We start from the raw sequence: 11,101 nt of genomic DNA, 5'->3' as shown, positions 1-11,101 counted from the left end.
CATGGGCTATAGCCCCTAACGTACGGCATACTATAGCACGCCGTTTCTCATAATTTTTGAGGAATTGATAAAAAATCTAAATTTCAAAAAACATGGGTTATAGCACATCGTTTTTTGAATTTTTGAAAAAATAAATTTTACCTCGTTTTTCATCATTTCTGAACATGGGCTATTGCCCCTACCGTACGGCATACTATAGCACGCCGTTTTTCATCATTTTTGAGCATTTGAAAAAAATTCAAAATTTCAAAAAACATGGGTTATAGCCCATCGTTTTTTGAATTTTTGAATTTTTTTTTTAACCTCGTTTTTCATCATTTTTTAACATGGGCTATAGCCCCTACCGTACGGCATACTATAGGACGCCGTTTTTCATCATTTTTGAGGATTTGAAAAAAAAAAAAAAAATCAAAAACATGGGTTATAGCCCATCGTTTTTTGATTTTTTTTTTTTTTTTTTTACCTCGTTTTTAATCATTTTTGAACATGGGCTATAGCCCCTAACGTACGGCATACTATAGCAAGCCGTTTTTCATCATTTTTGAGGATTTGAAAAAAATTCAAATTTTCAAAAAACATGGGTTATAGCCCATCGTTTTTTGAATTTATTTTATTTTATTTTTTACCTAGTTTTTTTAATTTTTGAACATGGGCTATTGCCCCTACCGTACGGCATACTATAGCACGCCGTTTTTCATAATTTTTGAGGATTTGAAAAAAATTCAAAATTTCAAAAAACATGGGTTATAGCCCATCGTTTTTTTTATTTTTGAATTATTTTTTTAACCTTGTTTTTCATCATTTTTGAACATGGGTTATAGCCCCTACCGTACGGCATACTATAGCACGCCATTTTTCTACATTTTTGAGGATTTGAAAAAAATTCAAAATTTCAAAAACATGGGTTATAGCCCATCGTTTTTTGAATTTTTGAATTATTTTTTTAACCTCGTTTTTCATCATTTTTGAACATGGGCTATAGCCCCTACCGTACGGCATACTATAGCACGCCGTTTTTCATCATTTTTGAGGATTTGAAAAAAAAATCTAAATTTCAAAAACATGGGTTATAGCCCATCGTTTTTTGAATTAAAAAAAAAAAATTAACCTAGTTTTTTGAATTTTTGAACATGGGCTATTGCCCCTACCGTACGGCATACTATAGCACGCCGTTTTTCATCATTTTTGAGGATTTGAAAAAAAATCAAAATTTCCAAAAACATGGGTTATAGCCCATCGTTTTTTGAATTTTTGAATTATTTTTTTAACCTCGTTTTTCATCATTTTTGAACATGGGCTATAGCCCCTACCGTACGGCATACTATAGCACGCCGTTTTTCATCATTTTTGAGGATTTGAAAAAAAAATCTAAATTTCAAAAAACATGGTTTATAGCCCATCGTTTTTTGAATTTTTGAAAAAAAAACATTAACCTTGTTTTTCATCATTTTTGAACATGGGCTATAGCCCCTAACGTACGGCATACTATAGCACGCCGTTTTTCATCATTTTTGAGGATTTGAAAAAAAAATCAAAATTTCATGGGTTATAGCCCATCGTTTTTTGAATTAAAAAAAAAATTACCTCGTTTTTCATCATTTTTGAACATGGGTTATAGCCCCTACCGTACGGCATACTATAGCACGCCATTTTTCATCATTTTTGAGGATTTGAAAAAAATTCAAAATTTCAAAAAACATGGGTTATAGCCAATCGTTTTTTTGAATTTTTGAATTATTTTTTTAACCTCGTTTTTCATCATTTTTTAACATGGGCTATAGCCCCTAACGTACGGCATACTATAGCAAGCCGTTTTTCATCATTTTTGAGGATTTGAAAAAAATTCAAATTTTCAAAAAACATGGGTTATAGCCCATCGTTTTTTGAATTTATTTTATTTTATTTTTTACCTAGTTTTTTGAATTTTTGAACATGGGCTATTGCCCCTACCGTACGGCATACTATAGCACGCCGTTTTTCATAATTTTTGAGGATTTGAAAAAAATTCAAAATTTCAAAAAACATGGGTTATAGCCCATCGTTTTTTTTATTTTTGAATTATTTTTTTAACCTTGTTTTTCATCATTTTTGAACATGGGTTATAGCCCCTACCGTACGGCATACTATAGCACGCCATTTTTCTACATTTTTGAGGATTTGAAAAAAATTCAAAATTTCAAAAACATGGGTTATAGCCCATCGTTTTTTGAATTTTTGAATTATTTTTTTAACCTCGTTTTTCATCATTTTTGAACATGGGCTATAGCCCCTACCGTACGGCATACTATAGCACGCCGTTTTTCATCATTTTTGAGGATTTGAAAAAAAAATCTAAATTTCAAAAAACATGGGTTATAGCCCATCGTTTTTTGAATTAAAAAAAAAAAAATTAACCTAGTTTTTTGAATTTTTGAACATGGGCTATTGCCCCTACCGTACGGCATACTATAGCACGCCGTTTTTCATCATTTTTGAGGATTTGAAAAAAAATCAAAATTTCCAAAAACATGGGTTATAGCCCATCGTTTTTTGAATTTTTGAATTATTTTTTTAACCTCGTTTTTCATCATTTTTGAACATGGGCTATAGCCCCTACCGTACGGCATACTATAGCACGCCGTTTTTCATCATTTTTGAGGATTTGAAAAAAAAATCTAAATTTCAAAAAACATGGGTTATAGCCCATGGTTTTTTGAATTTTTGAAAAAAAAACATTAACCTTGTTTTTCATCATTTTTGAACATGGGCTATAGCCCCTAACGTACGGCATACTATAGCACGCCGTTTTTCATCATTTTTGAGGATTTGAAAAAAAAATCAAAATTTCATGGGTTATAGCCCATCGTTTTTTGAATTAAAAAAAAAATTACCTCGTTTTTCATCATTTTTGAACATGGGTTATAGCCCCTACCGTACGGCATACTATAGCACGCCATTTTTCATCATTTTTGAGGATTTGAAAAAAATTCAAAATTTCAAAAAACATGGGTTATAGCCAATCGTTTTTTGAATTTTTGAATTATTTTTTTAACCTCGTTTTTCATCATTTTTTAACATGGGCTATAGCCCCTACCTTACGGCATACTATAGCACGCCGTTTTTCATCATTTTTGAGGATTTGAAAAAAAAATCTAAATTTCAAAAAACATGGGTTATAGCCCATCGTTTTTTGAAATTTTGAAAAAAAAATTTACCTTGTTTTTCATCATTTTTGAACATGGGCTATAGCCCCTAACGTACGGCATACTATAGCACGCCGTTTTTCATCATTTTTGAGGATTTGAAAAAAAATCAGAATTTAAAAAAACATGGGTTATAGCCCATCGTTTTTTGAAATTTTGGAAAAAAAAAATAACCTCGTTTTTCATCATTTTTGAACATGGGCTATAGCCCCGAACGTACGGCATACTATAGCACGCCGTTTTTCATCATTTTTGAGGATTTGAAAAAAATTCAGAATTTCAAAAAACATGGGTTATAGCCCATCGTTTTTTGAATTTTTGAAAAAAAAATTAACCTCGTTTTTCATAATTTTTTAACATGGGCTATTGCCCCTACCGTATGGCATACAATAGCACGCCGTTTTTCATCATTTTTGAGGATTTGAAAAAAATTCAAAATTTCAAAAAACATGGGTTATAGCCCATCGTTTTTTAAATTTTTGAATTATTTTTTTAACCTCGTTTTTCATCATTTTTGAAGATGGGCTATTGCCCCTACCGTACGGCATACTATAGCACGCCGTTTTTCATCATTTTTGAGGATTTGAAAAAAAATCTAAATAAAAAAAAACATGGGTTTTAGCCCATCGTTTTTTGAATTTTTGAAAAAAAAGAATACCTAGTTTTTCATCATTTTTGAACATGGGCTATAGCCCCTAACGTACGGCATACTATAGCACGCCGTTTTTCATCATTTTTGAGGATTTAAAAAAAAATCAAATTTTCAAAAAACATGGGTTATAGCCCATCGTTTTTTGAATTAAAAAAAAAAAATTACCTCGTTTTTCATCATTTTTGAACATGGGCTATAGCCCCTAACGTACGGCATACTATAGCACGCAGTTTTTCATCATTTTTGAGGATTTGACAAAAATAAATAAAATCAAAAACATGGGTTATAGCCCATCGTTTTTTGAATTCTTTTTTTTTTTTTTTTACCTCGTTTTTCATCATTTTTTAACATGGGCTATAGCCCCTAACGTACGGCATACTATAGCAAGCCGTTTTTCATCATTTTTGAGGATTTGAAAAAAATTCTAAATTTCAAAAACATGGGTTATAGCCCATCGTTTTTTGAATTTTTTAATATTTTTTTTAACCTAGTTTTTTGAATTTTTGAACATGGGCTATTGCCCCTACCGTACGGCATACTATAGCACGCAGTTTTTCATCATTTTTGAGGATTTGAAAAAATTTCAAAATTTCAAAAAACATGGGTTATAGCCCATCGTTTTTTTTATTTTTGAATTATTTTTTTAACCTCGTTTTTCATCATTTTTGAACATGGGCTATAGCCCCTACTGTACGGCATACTATAGCACGCCGTTTTTCATCATTTTTGAGGATTTGAAAAAAAATCTAAATTTCAAAAAACATGGGTTATAGCCCATCGTTTTTTGAATTTTTGAAATATTTTTTTATCCTCGTTTTTCATCATTTTTGAACATGGGCTATAGCCCCTACCGTACGGCCTACTATAGCACGCCGTTTTTCATCATTTTTGAGGATTTGAAAAAAAATCAAAATTTAAAAAAACATGGGTTATAGCCCATCGTTTTTTGATTTTTTGAAAAAAATAATTAACCTCGTTTTTCATCATTTTTGAACATGGGCTATAGCCCCTAACGTAAGGCATACTATAGCACGCCGTTTTTCATCATTTTTGAGGATTTGAAAAAAAAATCAAAATTTCAAAAAACATGGGTTATAGCACATCGTTTTTTGAATTAAAAAAAAAAAATTACCTCGTTTCTCATCATTTTTGAACATGGGCTATTGCCCCTACCGTACGGCATACAATAGCACGCCGTTTTTCATCATTTTTGAGCATTTGAAAAAAATTCAAAATTTCAAAAAACATGGGTTATAGCCCATCGTTTTTTGAATTTTTGAATAATTTTTTTAACCTCGTTTTTCATCATTTTTTAACATGGGCTATAGCCCCTACCGTACGGCATACTATAGCACGCCGTTTTTCATCATTTTTGAGGATTTGAAAAAAATTCAAAATTTCAAAAAACATGGGTTATAGCCCATCGTTTTTTTAATTTTGAAAAAATAATTAACCTAGTTTTTCATCATTTTTGAACATGGGCTATAGCCCCTAATGTACGGCATACTATAGAACGCCGTTTTTCATAATTTTTGAGGATTTGAAAAAAATTCAAAATTTCAAAAAACATGGGTTATAGCCCATCGTTTTTTGAATTTTTGAAAAAAATAGTTTACCTCGTTTTTCATAATTTTTGAACATGGGCTATTGCCCCTACCATACGGCATACTATAGCACGCCGTTTTTCATCATTTTTGAGGATTTGAAAAAAATTCAAAATTTCAAAAAACATGGGTTATAGCCCATCGTTTTTCGAATTTTTGAAATAAAAACTTAACCTCGTTTTTCATCATTTTTGAACATGGGCTATAGCCCCTAACGTACGGCATACTATAGCACGCCATTTTTCATCATTTTTGAGGATTTGAAAAAAAATCTGAATTTCAAAAAACATGGGTTATAGCCCATCGTTTTTTGAATTTTTGAAAAAAAGAATTAACCTCTTTTTTCATCATTTTTGAACATGGGCTATAGCCCCTAACGTACGGCATACTATACAATGCCGTTTTTCATCACTTTTGAGGATTTGAAAAAAAAATCAAAATTTCAAAAAACATGGGTTATAGCCCATCGTTTTTTGAATTTTTGAAATATTTTTTTAACCTCGTTTTTCATCATTTTTGAACATGGGCTATAGCCCCTACCGTACGGCCTACTATAGCACGCCGTTTTTCATCATTTTTGAGGATTTGAAAAAAAATCAAAATTTCAAAAACATGGGTTATAGCCCATCGTTTTTTGAATTTTTGAAAAAAAAAATTACCTCGTTCTTCATCATTTTTGAACATGGGCTATAGCCCCTAACGTACGGCATACTATAGCACGCCGTTTTTCATCATTTTTGAGGATTTGAAAAAAATTCAAAATTTCAAAAAACATGGGTTATAGCCCATCGTTTTTTGAATTTTTGAAAAAAATAATTAACCTCGTTTTTCATCATTTTTGAACATGGGCTATAGCCCCTAACGTACGGCATACTATAGCACACCGTTTTTCATCATTTTTGAGGATTTGAAAAAAACTCAAAATTTCAAAAACATGGGTTATAGCCCATCGTTTTTTTAATTTTTGATTAGTTTTTTTAACCTCGTTTTTCATCATTTTTGAACATGGGCTATTGCCCCAACCGTACGGCATACTATAGCACGCTGTTTTTCATCATTTTTGAGGATTTAAAAAATTCAAAATTTCAAAAAACATGGGTTATAGCCCATCGTTTTTTGAATTTTTGAAAAAGAAATTAACCTCGTTTTTCATCATTTTTGAACATGGGCTATTGCCCCTACCGTACGGCATACTATAGCACGCTGTTTTTCATCATTTTTGAGGATTTAAAAAAAATCTAAATTTCAAAAACATGGGTTATAGCCCATCGTTTTTTGAATTTTTGAAAAAAAAAATTAACTCGTTTTTCATCATTTTTGAACATGGGCTATAGCCCCTAACGTACGGCATACTATAGCACGCCGTTTTTCATCATTTTTGAGGATTTGAATTTTTTTTTTTTTTTTTAAAACATGGGTTATAGCCCATCGTTTTTAGAAATTTAGAAAAACAAAATTAACCTCGTTTTTCATCATTTTTGAACATAGGCTATAGCCCCTAACGTACGGCATACTATAGCACGCCGTTTTTCATCATGTTTGAGGATTTGAAAAAAACTCAAAATTTCAAAAACATGGGTTATAGCCCATCGTTTTTTGAATTTTTGATTTGTTTTTTTAACCTCGTTTTTCATCATTTTTGAACATGGGCTATTGCCCCTACCGTACGGCATACTATAGCACGCTGTTTTTCATCATTTTTGAGGATTTAAAAAAAATTCAAAATTTCAAAAAACATGGGTTATAGCCCATTGTTTTTTGAATTTTTGAAAAAAAAATTAACCTCGTTTTTCATCATTTTTGAACATGGGCTATTGCCCCTACCGTACGGCATACTATAGCACGCCGTTTTTCATCATTTTTGAGGATTTGCAAAAAATTCAAAATTTCAAAAAACATGGGTTATAGCCCATCGTTTTTTGAATTTTTGAAAAAAAAAATTACCTCGTTTTTCATCATTTTTGAACATGGGCTATAGCCCCTAACGTACGGCATACTATAGCACGCCGTTTTTCATCATTTTTGAGGATTTGAAAAAAATTCAAAATTTCAAAAAACATGGGTTATAGCCCATCGTTTTTTGAATTTTTGAAAAAAATAATTAACCTCGTTTTTCATCATTTTTGAACATGGGCTATAGCCCCTAACGTACGGCATACTATAGCACGCCGTTTTTCATCATTTTTGAGGATTTGAAAAAAACTCAAAATTTCAAAAACATGGGTTATAGCCCATCGTTTTTTGAATTTTTGATTTGTTTTTTTAACCTCGTTTTTCATCATTTTTGAACATGGGCTATTGCCCCAACCGTACGGCATACTATAGCACGCTGTTTTTCATCATTTTTGAGGATTTAAAAAAAAATTCAAAATTTCAAAAAACATGGGTTATAGCCCATCGTTTTTTGAATTTTTGAAAAAAAAAATAACCTCGTTTTTCATCATTTTTGAACATGGGCTATTGCCCCTACCGTACGGCATACTATAGCACGCCATTTTTCATCATTTTTGAGGATTTGAAAAAAAATCTGAATTTCAAAAAACATGGGTTATAGCCCATCGTTTTTTGAATTTTTGAAAAAAAGAATTAACCTCTTTTTTCATCATTTTTGAACATGGGCTATAGCCCCTAACGTACGGCATACTATACAATGCCGTTTTTCATCACTTTTGAGGATTTGAAAAAAAAATCAAAATTTCAAAAAACATGGGTTATAGCCCATAGTTTTTTGAATTTTTGGAAAAATAATTACCTCGTTTTTCATCATTTTTGAACATGGGCTATAGCCCCTACCGTATGGCATACTATAGCACGCCATTTTTCATCATTTTTGAGGATTTGAAAAAAATTCAAAATTTCAAAAAACATGGGTTATAGCCCATCGTTTTTTGAATTTTTGAAATATTTTTTTAACCTCGTTTTTCATCATTTTTGAACATGGGCTATAGCCCCTACCGTACGGCCTACTATAGCACGCCGTTTTTCATCATTTTTGAGGATTTGAAAAAAAATCTAAATTTCAAAAACATGGGTTATAGCCCATCGTTTTTTGAATTTTTGAAAAAAAAAATTACCTCGTTTTTCATCATTTTTGAACATGGGCTATAGCCCCTAACGTACGGCATACTATAGCACGCCGTTTTTCATCATTTTTGAGGATTTGAAAAAAATTCAAAATTTCAAAAAACATGGGTTATAGCCCATCGTTTTTTGAATTTTTGAAAAAAATAATTAACCTCGTTTTTCATCATTTTTGAACATGGGCTATAGCCCCTAACGTACGGCATACTATAGCACGCCGTTTTTCATCATTTTTGAGGATTTGAAAAAAACTCAAAATTTCAAAAACATGGGTTATAGCCCATCGTTTTTTGAATTTTTGATTTGTTTTTTTAACCTCGTTTTTCATCATTTTTGAACATGGGCTATTGCCCCAACCGTACGGCATACTATAGCACGCTGTTTTTCATCATTTTTGAGGATTTAAAAAAAAATTCAAAATTTCAAAAAACATGGGTTATAGCCCATCGTTTTTTGAATTTTTGAAAAAAAAAAATAACCTCGTTTTTCATCATTTTTGAACATGGGCTATTGCCCCTACCGTACGGCATACTATAGCACGCCATTTTTCATCATTTTTGAGGATTTGAAAAAAAATCTGAATTTCAAAAAACATGGGTTATAGCCCATCGTTTTTTGAATTTTTGAAAAAAAGAATTAACCTCTTTTTTCATCATTTTTGAACATGGGCTATAGCCCCTAACGTACGGCATACTATACAATGCCGTTTTTCATCACTTTTGAGGATTTGAAAAAAAAATCAAAATTTCAAAAAACATGGGTTATAGCCCATAGTTTTTTGAATTTTTGGAAAAATAATTACCTCGTTTTTCATCATTTTTGAACATGGGCTATAGCCCCTACCGTACGGCATACTATAGCACGCCATTTTTCATCATTTTTGAGGATTTGAAAAAAATTCAAAATTTCAAAAAACATGGGTTATAGCCCATCGTTTTTTGAATTTTTGAAATATTTTTTTAACCTCGTTTTTCATCATTTTTGAACATGGGCTATAGCCCCTACCGTACGGCCTACTATAGCACGCCGTTTTTCATCATTTTTGAGGATTTGAAAAAAAATCTAAATTTCAAAAACATGGGTTATAGCCCATCGTTTTTTGAATTTTTGAAAAAAAAAATTACCTCGTTCTTCATCATTTTTGAACATGGGCTATAGCCCCTAACGTACGGCATACTATAGCACGCCGTTTTTCATCATTTTTGAGGATTTGAAAAAAATTCAAAATTTCAAAAAACATGGGTTATAGCCCATCGTTTTTTGAATTTTTGAAAAAAATAATTAACCTCGTTTTTCATCATTTTTGAACATGGGCTATAGCCCCTAACGTACGGCATACTATAGCACGCCGTTTTTCATCATTTTTGAGGATTTGAAAAAAACTCAAAATTTCAAAAACATGGGTTATAGCCCATCGTTTTTTGAATTTTTGATTAGTTTTTTTAACCTCGTTTTTCATCATTTTTGAACATGGGCTATTGCCCCAACCGTACGGCATACTATAGCACGCTGTTTTTCATCATTTTTGAGGATTTAAAAAAATTCAAAATTTCAAAAAACATGGGTTATAGCCCATCGTTTTTTGAATTTTTGAAAAAAAAATTAACCTCGTTTTTCATCATTTTTGAACATGGGCTATTGCCCCTACCGTACGGCATACTATAGCACGCTGTTTTTCATCATTTTTGAGGATTTAAAAAAATTTCAAAATTTCAAAAAACATGGGTTATAGCCCATCGTTTTTTGAATTTTTGAAAAAAAACATTACCTAGTTTTTCATCATTTTTGAACATGGGCTATTGCCCCTACCGTACGGCATACTATAGCACGCTGTTTTTCATCATTTTTGAGGATTTAAAAAAATTCAAAATTTCAAAAAACATGGGTTATAGCCCATCGTTTTTTGAATTTTTGAAAAAAAAATTAACCTCGTTTTTCATCATTTTTGAACATGGGCTATTGCCCCTACCGTACGGCATACTATAGCACGCTGTTTTTCATCATTTTTGAGGATTTAAAAAAAATTCAAAATTTCAAAAAACATGGGTTATAGCCCATCGTTTTTTGAATTTTTGAAAAAAAAAATTACCTAGTTTTTCATCATTTTTGAACATGGGCTATTGCCCCTACCGTACGGCATACTATAGCACGCCGTTTTTCATCATTTTTGAGGATTTGCAAAAAATTCAAAATTTCAAAAAACATGGGTTATAGCCCATCGTTTTTTGAATTTTTGAAAAAAAAAATTACCTCGTTTTTCATCATTTTTGAACATGGGCTATAGCCCCTAACGTACGGCATACTATAGCACGCCGTTTTTCATCATTTTTGAGGATTTGAATTTTTTTTTTTTTTTTTAAAACATGGGTTATAGCCCATCGTTTTTAGAAATTTAGAAAAACAAAATTAACCTCGTTTTTCATCATTTTTGAACATAGGCTATAGCCCCTAACGTACGGCATACTATAGCACGCCGTTTTTCATCATGTTTGAGGATTTGAAAAAAACTCAAAATTTCAAAAACATGGGTTATAGCCCATCGTTTTTTGAATTTTTGATTTGTTTTTTTAACCTCGTTTTTC

Source organism: Protomyctophum parallelum (assembly GCF_964188405.1).
Source record: "Protomyctophum parallelum genome assembly, chromosome: 3".
NCBI lineage: Eukaryota > Metazoa > Chordata > Actinopteri > Myctophiformes > Myctophidae > Protomyctophum > Protomyctophum parallelum.
The sequence above is the reverse complement of the archived record's forward strand: the minus strand, read 5'-3'. Positions refer to the sequence as shown.